Source organism: Podarcis bocagei, assembly GCF_964188305.1.
Source record: "Podarcis bocagei genome assembly, chromosome: 1".
NCBI lineage: Eukaryota > Metazoa > Chordata > Lepidosauria > Squamata > Lacertidae > Podarcis > Podarcis bocagei.
In genome coordinates, this window is record NC_138125.1 from 76,058,638 (window position 1) to 76,074,393 (window position 15,756).

Below are 15,756 nucleotides of genomic sequence, written 5' to 3' on the forward strand. Positions count from 1 at the left end.
TATGGATGTTTAGTTGATGTTGATGTTTAGTTGTTTAGTCGTGTCCGACTCTTTGTGACCCCATGGACCAGAGCATGCCAGGCACTCCTGTCTTCCACTGCTTCCCGCAGTTTGGTCAAACTCATGCTAGTAGCTTCGAGAACACTGTCCAACCATCTCGTCCTCTGTCGTCCCCTTCTCCTTGTGCCCTCAATCTTTCCCAACATCGGGGTCTTTTCCAGGGAGTCTTCTCTTCTCATGAGGTGGCCAAAGTATTGGAGCCTTAGCTTCACGATCTGTCCTTCCAGTGAGCACTCAGGACTGATTTCCTTCAGAATGGATAGGTTTGATCTTCTTGCAGTCCATGGGACTCTCAAGAGTCTCCTCCAGCACCAGAATTCAAAAGCATCATTCTTCGGCAATCAGCCTTCTTTATGGTCCAGCTCTCACTTCTATACATCACTACTGGGAAAACCATAGCTTTAATGATACGGGCCTTTGTCGGCAAGGTGATATCTCTGCTTTTTAAGATGCTGTCTAGGTTTGCCATTGCTTTTCTCCCAAGAAGCAGGTGTCTTTTAATTTTGTGACTGCTGTCATCATCTGCAGTGATCATGGAGCCCAAGAAAGTAAAATCTCTCCGGAAGTGTGCAATTGCACTTGTTTTTCTTCTTTATGATGGAGAGTTTCCTGAAAAATCTCAGTTTGACAGATGGAATGTGGAAATCTGGTTTGCTCCCCCCTCTTCTCTCCCTAGACTTTCTGGAACCACATATTCTCATGCTGCATCAACTATCTTGGCCAAGTTTGCTGAAGGAAATGACCAGCAAAGATACTCCTCCCATGACTTCCTAATTCTGCAGTTCTAAGCAAAGAAGCAGGTCTGTAATGCTGCTAACAGAAGCAAAGTTGCTGCTGGCTCTCTGCTCCTCCCAAATTATGCCTATTAGTTGCAGATTTAACCTTTGGGGAGACAGGGCAAATTTTATTAAGCTGGTGCAGACTTTTCTCCTGATCATAGGCACTGGGGTTTTGCTGAGTCAGGCATCTGTCACATGTCACCCTTTTGAAGAAAACATCACTGAGATGCACAAGCTACACGCTGGGGCTCAGCACGATCCTTGATTTCAAGCTAGGGACCGGCAAATCATTCAGTTTCTATTCCTCTGCATTTCTCATATCTCTCACCTTAACTTTGTTTCAAAAGCATTTTTTAAAAGTCCCCCTGAAAATTCATCAGCATTTTAGTGCAAATTTCTCCCAACAAGCACATTTTCCATGCACTCTTGCTTAATATGTACATTTTTGCAAAGTGGCTTCTCCACATATGAAGCATTTTAGTATATTATGTTCGTGAATACATGTTCCTTGGCTGGACAAGTTCAAAGGATGGCTATGTTTCGGTTCGTGCATTGTTTCAGATCAGAAAGTGGAAACTAGGTAGGTCACCTGTAAATGTGGACAGAATACATCCCCCCCCCCCCTAGTTCCAACTTTGTGGGCAGGGCACTTAGTGGCAAGATCTCATGCTTTTTGCATGCAGAAGATTCCAGTTTCAATCTCTGGCATCTCTAGGGCCTCTCTGCAGAGGCTTTGCCAGTCAAAGACAAGAGCAGAGTGAAAGGGGGAGAACGCGAACACCCTCTCTTCCTGCTTTATAGTTTGCAGGCAACTCTTTGAACAAGCATCAGTGCTTATTTGCAGCACCCGGAAAACTCGTTCTACTTCAGATCCCCAGGATAATTTTCTTGACATGTTCTTTTGTTTTCAAAGGGTAATCCCGATGCCTTTCTACTGAAATTTTGTTCAGCAAACACCAACAATCCTAATGAATTATGGTGTGGCTGAGCAGTGCCCAATTTAAAGCCAGGACAAGGCAACGAGGCCAACATTCATTTGCAAGTGGCCACACTGGAACCTGAGCAGGCACCAATTTCCCTTATAAAAGCCTCTTTGAGATGAAGCCTTGATGAGTTCCAGATGCCAATCACCAGCCCTCCCCCTCAGTTCCATTGTTTTGGAGCCAGCTGTACTGAGCAGTCCAAGACTGTCCAGTCCTTAACTCATTGGTTGACCAAGCAAAAGAGCATCCAGCTGTGTTTTTAAATGCAATTCACAGGCACAGATTCCTCATAAGGATGACTGTGGAGAGTTTTAGCCTGGAAATATGTGGGCTGGAGAAGGGGAATGATAAAAGTTTTGTTTTTTTCTTGATTGTCCTTCTGAGAAACTCATTAAAACAGGAAGTTACAAAATCATGATTATGTGGAATTTTCATCCAAGAAAATCATACAATACAGATAGTGGTGGTTGGTAAATGTTTTGACTTGGTATGGCTGCAATTTTTAACTTTGCTGTTTTCATCACAGTAGGATGTGTATGTCAGTTATTTAGGAAAGTGTCCATTACAGATGTGCAGTGTGCCACTGTCTCCTCTCTAATAAAAAAAAAATCCCCATCAATTATTTGCTGCACATCTATGGACAGAGAAAGAGCTTCCATGTAAGAGGGCCCAAGTATGATTTTCAGATAAGATTGATGCCATCTTGCTTATTTAGAAATGAAGTCATACCACATTACAGTGGTACCTCTGGTTGTGAACGGGATCCATTCCCAAGGCCCGTTCGCAATGTGAAAAGCCTGCCACCTGAAGCGCCGTATCTGCGCAAGTGTATGGCGAAATTTGGTGCTTGTGCACATGTGTGAAGTGTGATTTAGCGCTACTGTGCATGCGCGAGCGGCGAAACCTGGAGGTAACCCTTTCCGGTACTTCCGGGTTGCCGCAGGACACAACCTGAAAAAAGGTAACATGAAGCAAATGTAACATGAGGTATGACTGTACACATTTCCAGGGCTAGCCCACCCATGAGACAAGATGGGGCAATTGCCTCGGGTAGCAGGGTCTACCGGGGCAGCAGATCCTGATGTTGATCTTTCTCCCCACCCCCACCCCACCAAGTGGTTCCTGAAGCAGATCTCCTCTGTCCCCTTCTTCCCTGGAAGAGAGGAGGAAAGGGTGGGGTCATTTTGGGATCCTCCTCAGGTACCAAAATGTCTTGGGTAGGCCCTACATGTTACTATCACATGGCATGTGCTATATGCACCCTCTTGCCACCCTCTAGACTTCCTGCAGTGCAGTTGGGGCAGGAATGGTGTTACATGCTCAAACTCTCTTGCCCCAGTGAGCAACCTGGCCTCTGAATTCTGCCCCAGCTAAAGTTTCCAAACCATCTTCAGAGGCAGCCTCATGTATAACACAGTGCAGTAACCAAACCTAGAGGTTACCAGAACATAGATGACAGAAGTTATCTCTGTCCAGATAGGGGCACAGCAGGGCTATCAACCAAAGCTGATGGAAGGCACCCTGTGCCACTGAGACCACCTGAGCTTCAAGTGACAACAGCAGATCCAGAAGTACCCGCAAGCTACATACCTGTTCCTTGAGAGGGAGTGTAACCCCATCAAGAACAGGTAATCTCCCATCCATCTGGTCTAGGGACCCACCCACTAACATTGCCCCAGTTTTATCTGGATTGAGCTTCAGTTTGTTAGGTCTCATCTAGCCTTTAAACAAGGCAAGACAATGCATCCATCATATCCACTGCTATACCTGCAGGTGTAAAGAATTAGAGCTGTGTGTCATTGGGCATGTTGCTGACAATATTTTGCAAAACCCTGGAGAACCCCACTCAGCAGTTTCACGTAGAAGTTAAACAGCATGGGAGATGAAATTGAACCTGGGGGAACCAACATGGAAGGCTCCACAGGGCTGAAGAGCACTCCCCAAGCACCACCCTCTGGAAACAAGCATCCAAGTAGGACTGGAAGCACAGCAAAGTGGGGCCACCCACCTCTAACTTGGACAGCTGCTCCAGAAGGATACCATGGCTGATGGTACTGAAAGCCACTGAGAGATCAAGGAAAATTAACAGGGTCCATTTCCCCTGCCTCTCTCCCAAAAGAGGTCATCACACATGCTTTCTAGGCATGAGGCAAGCACAAGTCTGGATGAGCCTTTACTTGAGCTCTCCAGCAAGTGTGACTTGTGGTTCTTCTGCTTAGAGGCATCTTCTTCTCTGGAATACAGTGGTAGTGCCTGCACTTCCTGCACACTCTGATCTGAAATCTATGGGCTAGTCCTGTTCAGACGGAATAATTCTATTTTGAGGCTCCTGCATAACCAGATATAGGATCACAATTCATATACAGTGGTACCTCAGGTTAAGTACTTAATTTGTTCCGGAGGTCCGTTCTTAACCTGAAGCACCACTTTAGCTAATGGGGCCTCCTGCTGCCGCCATACTGCCGGAGCACGATTTCTTTTTCTCATCCTGAAGCAAAGTTCTTAACCCGAGGTAATATTTTTGGGTTAGCGGAGTCTGTAACCTGAAGCGTATGTAACCCGAGGTACTACTGTATGTCAGTAGGGTGCTCAAAGAATTTTATACCATCAAGTTGAAAGCTGTTGCTGCTGGTGGTAAGAATTTAAACCTCAATTTAAGCTTGGGGCAACTGCTCTAGGAAATAGTGAAAGATGAACCTACTGCCTAGCTTCTCTGCTCTGTAATATATTAAATTGCAACAACTTCCAGCTACTGAAACATGGTCTTCGTGACCCTATGGGTAGAGGTTAGTCATCCTAGCTTGCCATTCTAAATAGACTTTAACTCCTTTTGTACAGGTGGAAGGGCAGGCATGCTGGTGGAAATCCAGCTCTCTTTGCATATTTGATCAGTGCAATATCTATACAGTCATACATTGGTTTTCAAATGCCATGGGAGTCGAATGTTTTAGCTCCCTAAAGATTGAAAACGGAAGGTGATTGTTCCAGTTTTCAAACATTCTTTGGAATCCGAACGCCCGACGTGACTTCCGCAGCTTCCTGCAGCCAATTGGAAGCCACGTCTTGGTTCCCAAACATTTTGGAAGTCGAACGGACTTCTGGAACGGATTCCGTTTGACTTCCAAGGTACCACTGTAGTAATAATTTTACTGCCAACATCTTTTAGTCTAGATTAACAAATCTAAATGCTAACAGCAATTACAAAGAGAGGCTCATTTCAGATATGTGGTAAAATAAAGTGAACATATCACATCATTTATTTGGAATGGCTACATTAATGCAAAAAGCAACATTAAGACAGCTATTTGCTTAAAAAGCATTCATCAAAATAAATACAAAATATTGATACTACAAATAATTTAAACTATGTCTTTCCTCCCCACCAGGTGGTGTAGGATAGTCTTTGCATCTTATAAATATAAAACAAAATAGCAGTTTGCAAAGTGGGCCTCCTCTTCAGTTGGCCAGACTTTGTGTTTGTCAAAAATTTCTTTGGTTTGCAAAAGCCTTTCAGCAAAGATTTGGCTCTCCTGCTCAGCAGCCTCATCAGATCCGAAGAGATCTAGCAGTCGCTGGCATCCTTCTTTGCTTTCCTTCATTGGTACCTTGTTCCGGTGCACTTGAATCACAGTCAAAGACACTTGGTCCTGTTGTCATCCAGAATAATGTTCTATAGATGGGGAGGGAGAGAAAGGTAAGAGGAAGTCAGCAAAATGACGAAGACCAAGTAGAAATCTCAAACTGGTTTTTAAAAGATTTGCCCAAATAAAAAATAGTAAGAGCCTTGTGGCATCTAAAAGCAGGGATGGCCAACTTACAGGCTATGTAAGAGGTCATCTGTGGTCTCCATAACCACACTATATATTTTTTGAAATTATATTGCTGGTTTGTTTGTTTTTTAAATGATTCTTTCTATAGGTCCTCTGTTGTAATACCATGATGACAAAAAGTCCCTACAATTCCCTCCCCTCATTTTTATAATAAACAAATGTTTTTACTGACTATTCCCATGGATCCTGATGTGATTTTTGGCTGCAGCCATTTTGACTCATGGGCAACACTTTGGGAGTCAGTGTGGTCCTTGGCCTCAAAGTACCTAGTTATCCTTGCCTGAAGAATTAACAAGTTGATTTACAGCAAAGGTTTTTATGGACCAAAATTTACAAATGCTTTTGCCATGATAAACCTATTAATTTTTAATTAATAAATTTTTTAAGTGTCATAAGGCTATTTTTGATGCAGCAGACTAAAATGACTACTCCTCTGGTAAATGCTTGAATACAAAATGGAGCAGCAGCTAATGCTGCATTTCTTAAGTTTCAGTGTAGGTTGCCGACGAGTCTTTCTTCCATATAATTAGGGAGATTAGGGTGAGAGGAGAACAATTGCTAGTGAATGTTTTAGGCAGAGTCCTCCAATTTGCAGAAACTAGAGTCAATGGAAATAGGAGCAATACAATGAAAAAAAAAATCCCCTCTTTTCAAATGGCATAGCAGGCAGCATTCAAAGTTGTCCAAAGGCACATTCACAATAAATCCCCGAGTTGACATTAGAGCACTAGGCAGTGGCTCTGAAACATTTACTACCACAGACCACATGAAACCTGTTGAGGGTGTTGGCAGACCACTTAATGATTTTTCTGCCTGTCATAGGAATTATAAGGTGCTGTGTGCTAGATGCTGTATGATTTAAATGCATTTTTATTGCTTCTTTTATTTCTTATATTGTGCTGTATTACATATACAATGTTGAATATAAGAAATAAAAGAAGCATCAAAAGTACATTTAAAAATCAGTATATTTAAAGTGATCAGTGTGCCGGCTCCTGCCTTCTGCCACACACCCTGTGGACCATCTGAATGAAGCTCATGGACCACAGTTTGGGGACAGAGCATCTCAGCAATGCAATCCTAAACATATCTCCTAAGTCACTAACAGTTCAGTTTGTAGGAATTGTGATCAGGTCTGCAAAAAACTTGCTCTGGCATAATAAGCACTAAGAGCTTACAAGGCCATCAACCTTCATACTTTGAAGTATCCTTGCTGAAGCCCAACATGTTTTGCAGCTTCAAGAGCAACTGAACACCCCTCCCAATACACCTCCATTATAGTTTAATTACATTTTTACATGAAAGATTTCTGGTCAGTCAGAAGAGAAGCACACACTACATAGTCTATGTGGGCCAGCCCTATGTGGCACCAACAGGGTGCATAGAATTCTGTGCAGGAAAGACCCTTTGCCACTTTCCAAAAATCATGGTCTAGTTTCTCTGGAGAACATGGACTTTGGCCCGAAACACACATTCAAGACTTCTTGCTTACTTTTTTCCTGCCAAAAATCGCTCTCCCTGCAAAGCCAGTCCTCCCCCACCTCTAGCCTCCTCTTTTGGTTTGCAGCATACATGGCTGCAGTTTTGCAATCATGGACCACCACATGTTCTGTAATTGTTCTGCCCTTAAAAGTTCCAGGGGTGGCTGCTTGCAGGTAGCATCACCCTCATCTCGCTCCAGCTGAGTTAGCGCAAACTTCAGCTTTGCCTGCATGTTGCACAAACACATTTTGTGCATTCCGATAGCAATGGCTCTAAAAGGAAGCTGCCTTATACAGAATCACCCATCTCAGGGTTGTCAGCAGCCCCCTCGGTTTCCAGAGGGGTTTTTCTCCCACTCCACTCTGAAGATGCCAGGGAGTGAACAAAGCAGATGCTCTACCCCGGAGTGACTGCACTTCTCCTCCCCCCAAGTGCACTGGGCACTTTGGCTGACGCTGGTCCGCCAACAAGCGGCAAGAGGGGCTTGGGAGGAAGAAGAGAAGAGGCAGTTCAGCAACGGGGCGCCCTAAGGCCTGTTCCCACTTGGCGGCTGCTGGTTCTTTGTCTCCGCAGCCCAGGAAGCTAGAAGTTTTTCCGAACCCCGCACCTCCGGTGGAGTTTGCGGAGTCGACTTCGATCCAATTCCTTGTCCCTTCAAATCTCGCCCACCTCCGCCTTTGCTACTAAGCTCATTCCAACTGCAGCCTATATATGCAAAAGGCTCCTCGATCGGGACTAACCTCCAGCCCACTTTAGTGCACAAAACGAAGAAGCCACCGGCTCACGATTGGCGAGCCCCCAGCCTCCCCTCATCCCGCCGCGCATCTCCTGCTCCCTCCTTCACCTTTGGTCTCTCGCTCGGGGGCGCGCGTGTCGGGCTCAGGGGGCGCGCGCGAGGCGCCTGTCCCGGGTGGCGGCGGCCGCGTGCTCGGCGGCCTCCTGGCGGCTCTTGAAGTCCTCGATGGCGCGCTTGTTCTGGAAGTCGATGAGCGCCATGGTGATGGAGGCGTTCCAGCAGCTCTCGCCCGGGCACCGAAAGTCGATCTCCTTGCGGTCCGTCGTGACGATGGTGAAGTACACGTACTTGCCCGTCCGCTCCACGCAGTCCACCTTCTGGATGGAGCCGAAGCGCAGCTCCTTCCCGCCGCCGCCGCCGCCCCGGGCCTTGCCGGCCTCGGGCGAGAAGAGGCTCAGGCTGTCCTTGCTCAGCACCACCGCCTTCTTCTTCCACAGCTGGAAGAGGCTGTCGCTGCGCTTCTCCAGCTCGCCCTCGCGGATCACCTCCGACGGCGACGCGGCGCCCGGGCCCTTCATGCTGCTGCTGCCGCTGCTGCTGCTGCTCCCCGCGCTCGCCAACAGAGCCGCCGCACCGAGATCGCCTCGAGGGACCAGCGCCGAGGCCACGCTCGCCCGCCTGTCTTGCTTGCCTGCCTGTCTTCCGACGGGGACGCTGGCCTCTCCCGCCGGCTCCGCGACGCTGCTGGGATTCGCTGTGCGCTTTGCGGGAGAAGAGAACCATTTATGGCCTTGGAGAGACGTCCCAGGCCCCGCCCTGCGAGCCCCGCCCCGCCCACGCCAGACTGCCCCCCCCCCGCGTTCTCTCTCTCAATTCCCCACGGTCTAACCCAGCGTCGTTCAACTCTCCACTGACAATCTTCTTTTAGCCATCATCACCACTGCAGGTGTTGCCCTGCAATGGTCATTGCAAAAGTGGGGTGCAGGACCTGACAATGACTTTCCCATCCCCACCCCCTTCCCAGCTAGGAGTGCTGGCTTTCACTAGATTCTCGATTATTATTGCACCCTCTGTGGGTTAAACCACAGAGCCTAGGGCTTGCCGATCAAAAGGTCAGTGGTTCAAATCCCCGCAACGGGGTGAGCTCCCGTTGCTTGGTCCCAGCTCCTGCCCACCTAGCAGTTCGAAAGCACGTCAAAGTGCAAGTAGATAAATAGGTACCACTCCGGTGGGAAGGTAAACAGCGTTTCCATGTGCTGCTCCGGTTCGCCAGAAGCGGCTTAGTCATGCTGGCCACATGACCCGGAAGCTGTACGCCGGCTCCCTTGGCCAATAAAGTGAGATGAGCGCCACAACCCGAGTCGGTCACGACTGGACCTAATGGTCAGGGGTCCCTTTATCTTTTTTATGGCTGGTAGCCGAACATGTGACCTGATGACACTGAAAAACGTTGCATATACAGTATTTGTGATGGGCCATTCAGAGGCACAAACCCTCACTTCAGCCCCATTCAGGTGCATGCAGAGCTGGGTGGAAAGTGGATTGCCTTGGCAGACTTTGTTAGGTCCAGTAGATCCTGGTGGTATCACTGAAGGTGCATAAGCCTGTGGACTGAGAGTCCTGCTTTTGGGAGAGGGGTTGGGGGGATTGACCCTGTCTCAGCCTTCATGAATTCATGGAGTGCTGGATCTTGTCTGCAAAGGGCTTTGATGTTGTAGTCAACACATGTGGAACATGCATGTCTGAGCCAGCCCCAAAGGGATGCTTCACAGATGACATCTTAAGGAGTAAACCTTAAACGTTTTGTGAGTTATATGCAAAAAAGTGAGAGCCGCAAAGCTGTGTTTGCAAATGTGTATTATACACTTACTAAGTGCACTCAACAAAGCACTGGAATGAAGTGTGGCTCCATAAAATGAAAAAGAAAAGAAAAGAGGAAAATGAGGCTGGCCTGTGGCAGACAAAAATAGAAAAGCAAAACAGAGAAATCCAACTGAAAATGTAGAAAAAGGAATATGTAATTGAAATAGCCCACAAATAATGGGGGAAATTATTGGCACTATGTTGCTGCAGATTGATACCGTGCACAATAAAACATAACATAAACACATCAACTGATACACAGAGTAATTATGAATTCGCAAGGTGATTTTACAGGCACAAGTGCTGGACTTGTGGGTATACATGTAAACAGAGCTCTTCCCACTTCCCACTAATTCCAAATGAGCTCAAGGGCTGCATAGCTGAATGTTTAAAAACTGCAACTGCATGCCCAAGTGTTTTGATAGGGATTAAGTGTCCCAGTCTCCTGAAGTCTTAATGTACACAGACAAAAAGTTGTCGATTCCATGCCTTGGAAATGACGATAGGGACAAAGAAAATGACGCAGAGTACTACAGCAAGGGAGAAGATTAACAGCCAGTTCTTTAGTCTGCTGTTTCTTCAGCTTGTGTGGATGTTTTATTTGGGATTGATTGTTCTCTGTGTTAAGAGAGTGAGCCACGAACCTGCAAGTCCCTGGTTTGACTTAGGTGAGCGGCCTTAGGAAAGCCACCTGCACCTCTCTCTGCCTCACAGCTTCAGTCCCTGCCATATCTGCAACATGGCAGATAATGGCTAGATAATGGCCAGTTCCACTGGCAGAAGCCCACACAAGGGCTTCTGCTAGCGTAATGGGGCTTCCCCCCTCTTCCCCCGCCCCCCCTCAAAATTGGCTCTCAGTGGGTTGGGAGAAGCGCAGAGCAGTGCACAGGAGAGCAGGGGGCGTTGTTCCATCTGGCAAGCCAAAATGCTTGCACCGAAGGAAGGATTGCCATCATGCTATGCTGAATTTCTCCCTCCAGTTTCTGACTTACAGTAGCAATGGATAACCCATCTCCGGCCAGAAGTTGGACTCTAAACTCCCATAAGCCACAGCCAGTGGCGCTCCAGTGTGGAATGCCTTGCCTTCCCCAACAGCAAAGCTTTTCTATGTTTCGGGGAGGAGTTTCCAGATGCCAGCCCTTTACGCTACAAGCTGATCCTTGTTGAGACTGAGCAGCTGAGTATTCGTCACTGGCACCCCCTCTGCTTGCTTTCTTTCTTTCTTTCTTTCTTTCTTTCTTTCTTTCTTTCTTTCTTTCTTTCTTTCTAAAAACATTTTTATTAAGTTTCCATTTTATATAAATATAACACACTCAAATTTTTCACCTTATATTCCACTCTCGCTAGCACTTGACTCCCCTCCCTCCCAGCCCATGATTGCCTTAAATTATATCTTTTAAAATTGCATTTCATATTTCCCTTCTTTACTTTCTATTCAATTCTGATAATCACAAAATTATATTAATTATAAATCAGTGCTTTCTATAAACTATCAAGCTATAAATCAGTCCTGTCAGTGTTGTTAAATGTTTACAATTATCTTTCAAATACTCTGTAAACTTATTCCAGTCTTTATGAAACGTTTGATCCATCTGCATTCTTTTAGATGTCTGGCAAATACGTTTTTATTCAACTGGGCCCTTCAAACACCTTGGTCATTTTAAATTCTGATTTTTTATTTGCTGCTTTTCTGCAATCCTATCCATCAGCAGTGGGTTGGTTTCATTTTCTTTGCTCCCCTCAGAAATAAAGGCTCTGTGCAGCATACATTTAAAGCATATTACCCCCCCATGAAACCTGTGAACTATAGTTTGTTAAGGGTTCTGGGAACTGTAGCTCTATAAGTGGTAAAATACAATTTCCAGGATTATTTGAAGGCTGTGTGTGCACTTTGAATGTATGGTGTGGATGCAGACAATCTCGCAAGTACACCAAATGGCTCTCTACGCCTTCAGTTCACCTTCCTTTATAATGCGACAGTCTCTCTCCCTTCTGCTCCCCTCCTTCATTTTTCCTGCCAACATATTGCATTGCCCACCTCTTCCCCCTCATAGCCTTTACTTCAAGGCTGACGCAAGGCAATTTGTGGCCTGAGGCAAAAAACAAGATGACATCTTCCACTTTCCCTTTCCATATTCAGAAACTGCCTAGAATGGCATTTGACGCTTCTTACTTCAATACTGGCGAACAGCCACAAGGCTGCCCCACCCCACCCCACCCCCAGCATTCACGTCTAAGGCAGCCACCTCACTCTGCCTAATGGCAGGCCAGGCCTTGCTCTCCTTGCCTCTGTTCTCTTCAGACATTTTCTTCCCGCTCCTTCTTTGGCTCACTTGTACCTCGCAGCATGACTCGCCTCAGGAATGCAGCTGTTGCCTAGCCCACTATCTATGAGTCAGCGGCAGCCTTGGAATTCTCTCTGCAGGTTTCATTCAGCTGTTGGGCTGGGCCCCGGATAGTGGGAGAAGAAGAGGTAGGCCTTTTGAATGCAAATGCCACGGAAAGCCGTTCTTTTGCTGCAGAAAACGTGGAAGATGACTTCACTTTTAGGTTCGCTAAGCTTATCCGATCAACTTAGTCATGCTTTTCCTGTGAGGATGCTTTTAGAGGAGGACTTGGTCACCTCAATGTTTGCCCATTTGGGTTGGCTCCCTCACTGGTGTGTTCCCTTCCAAAAAACCCCATTTCTTCATGGTCTAGGTTCATAGAGGTACAGTGGTACCTCGGGTTAAGAATTTAATTCATTCTGGAGGTCTGTTCTTAACCTGAAACTGTTCTTAACCTGAAGCACCACTTTAGCTAATGGGGCCTCCTGCTGCCACTGGGCTGCCAGAGCACAATTTCTGTTCTCACCCTGAAGCAAAGTTCTTCACCCGAGGTACTATTTCTGGGTTAGCGGAGTCTGTTACCTGAAGCGTATGTAACCTGAGGTACCACTGTACATACATGTGCAAGCCAGTCACTTGTTTCAACAAGCCTTGCCAATCTCAGGAGGAGATTGGTGTGGTAGCATGTAAGCATTCAGAAATACGTTTTGGGTGCCTATCTCAATGCACAAATGGGTGGTGCCAATGCTTTGATATGGAGAATGTATTTCATACATTCATTCATTAATTTGAAACATACACATCCTTCTATTCTTCAGAATGGTGCCAAATGTAGGTGAGGAGCTTGGTGTAGTTGTTGTACTTGGGAGACCGGGGTTCAAATCCTCTCTTAGCCATGAATCTCACTGGGTGACCTTGAGCCAGGCACCGTCTCTCAGTCAAACGTACCTCACAGAGTTGTTGTGAGGATAACATGGAGCAGAGAGAAAACCATGTATGCCACCTTGAGCGCCTGAGAGATGGGTGCTAAATGCCACAACATCAGTAATAATATGTTAGTGCTTTGGAACAATTTCTGTATTTGGACTATGTCCGTCCGAAGTTGTGTTCCTACCCTGTCCTGCTTTTGAGAGCTAGGAAGGTGACCAACAGCAGCCTTGGCCTCAAACCAGTTAAAAGCTCAGCTACTTTCGGTACTGGAATTACAAGAGTACAGCAGTATCACTTGCAGCCACTACTTTAGCTGACAGGGCTGTGATGGCAGGAGGCTGAGGATTCATAAAATGGGAGAAGGGAAGGGTTCCCTTCCTTTGAAAGGAGAACCTGACTGCTCCAGGCATAGGAAAGGAGCAAGAAAGGCAGCGGGGAAAATGCCAAGAGTGAGGGCATTCAGAAATGAGACGAAACAAATTGAGGGCTGCAGGAATGCACGTCTACACATGCCCTGCCGTAGCTTGGAGGGTTAAATTATTAGATGTGCTTTTTCTAGGTGAGACACACACTTGCTATTTCATTTGTGCATTCAAGAGTTTGGTTTCCAAACCCCTCACCTCATTGGTACTTTTTTATAGCTCCTGTCACGCATATGGTCATGTTTCTGGAGCTTTGAAAATAGCATAAACAAAATATCGTTTCAGTACTTTGGTTTTGGATTTTTATTGTAATGCTGACAGTATGTGTTTGTTCTGAACACTGATCCACCCAGATAGATCTATACACACTGATTAAGATTAATTTATCTACCGACTGCTTAATATTGTTACGAGTCTTTTTGTGGGGAAAGTAGGCTGTATGCTGAGACCCTTCTAATTCCTGGATCCAGCATGGATTCAATTGCTGGAATAGCCAGGCGAGCCTGGTAATGGCCTGCTAAGTGCAGGTTGTGAAGAGAAGAAAGGGAGTGGCTCTGTTCCAGAGGGCAAGTGGGTAGGTTTCCCTCCCTGAACTGTCTGTTAGTTAGAAAGACAAAAGACCAGAGTGGAGAGTAGAGTTGTGCGAGCCAGAAGCTGAAAGAAAAGCTACAGGCCGGAAAGGCAGAGAGAGAGGTATGCTTGATTTCTGTTTGAATTAAAGGCTGCGGCTATGGGAGAAACAAGACCCTCTTGTAAGTCTTATTGCTGCAAACCCCTCCATCACAGGCTCAGGTTGTATATGTGTGTAAATAAACCATATCTCATAAAGACACCACTGTCTCTGCTGTGCCTCATTCCAAAAGGAGTCACAAATCCTGGGTAAGTGCCTGGAACCCCTGGGATCTCACACTGCTCAGAGATTGGGGTCTAAGCAGTTTACAAATTAAGAACCATAAATTCACAAAGCTAAAACACCAGCCAGGGTAATGAACGGTGTAAATGTTTCTGACATTCTACAGAGGGTGTTACTACCTATTGCTATCAAAGGTGTTACCTACACAACCGTGTGTATAATTTTGGGGTACCAACATGCCAACAGTAATCCAACACTGCAATACTATGCTTCTCAACTCAGATGTCAATCCTGTTGTGTTCAAGGAGGCTTATTTCCCAGGTAAGTGTGAAGCATAGAAGCGTAGAATCGCCAGCCTAAATTCCTAAGTCTTTGTTGGACAGCTTGCCAGCGAAATTCAATTCAGTGAAATATGAAAAGCTACATAAAAATTATCTAAAAGACTGCATTCCCCATATAAGTCTCCCTGGGTTTAAAGATCCTTTCTGTCTGTCCCACCAATGACTATAGCTTGGTTTTTAATGCTTTTGTCCTTGTGTTTTACTACATTTTATTGTATTTCTTTTATTGTATTGTATTTTTACTACATTTTATTGTATTTGTGGGAGGCAGTGGAAGGCAGAGCAATGGCGTGCTCTGGTCCGTGGGTTCACGAAGAGTCGGACACGACTAAATGACTAAACAACAACAACAACAACATTGTATTTCTGCTGTTGTTGTGAGCCACCTTGAACATCATTTGACAGAAAGGCAGGATGCAACGTTTAAAAAAATGCACACATAAATTGGAATCCATTTCACAGTATCTTATTATGGCACCAACGTTTAATGCTTTATAGGCAGACAAATGGGCTTCATAGTCTATGGGAAATCAATCCTTAATGCATGTTAATGAATGGATGGCAAAACCCTGCCATCATTTCCCAAGACCTTCTCCAGTTCAAATGATTTGTATTCATGTGTGTATTCAAAGCAGAATACCACATGGACTATCAACTGTGTCTGTTTGTTTGGTGGACCCAGTAAACTGAATACCTCCAGGATGAGTCCTTGGGTATTTTATACATGGGAAGAGTTGCATTTTTTAAAGACTTAAACAAAGGAAATGGTGGCGTTTATTTGCCTGGACTGTGAGAACTTTCCTCTGCCTGAAGCCATCAACATTAAATAACCTAATCAGCCAGTATACTAATATTTATCTGATATGCATACTTTCCCCTAAGCAACCTTTAATTCTTTCTCAATTACTGTTACCTAACACTGCACTGTACAAATCTTTTAGTGAGAGGAAACTTGCCATTTCCCATAAAAAAGGGATCATCTGCATGCTACGTATTCATGAGTTTGTTAATTGTGAAAATGAACATAGAGGTTCTTTCACAGAGTGTCCACTCAGAATCTCCAAAGACGAAAGAAAAGCCCTCATCACGTATTAAGTTTATTACTGGATTATGTCTGTGCGTCAAGGGCAGCTTCAAACATAATGCATTT

The 15,756-nt window shown here is 45.5% G+C and overlaps 1 pseudogene across 1 annotated transcript; it reads right to left on the minus strand.

The window, feature by feature from the left end:
* Nucleotides 1-5,046: 5,046 nt before the first annotated feature.
* LOC308591295 (pleckstrin homology-like domain family A member 2 pseudogene) lies at nucleotides 5,047-8,661 on the minus strand (annotated as a pseudogene). The gene is made up of 2 exons (XR_014013311.1): nucleotides 7,979-8,661; nucleotides 5,047-5,492 (listed from the first exon to the last, which is right to left on the minus strand). The product of XR_014013311.1 is annotated as a pleckstrin homology-like domain family A member 2 pseudogene (transcript).
* Between the last annotated feature and the right edge of the window lie 7,095 nt (nucleotides 8,662-15,756).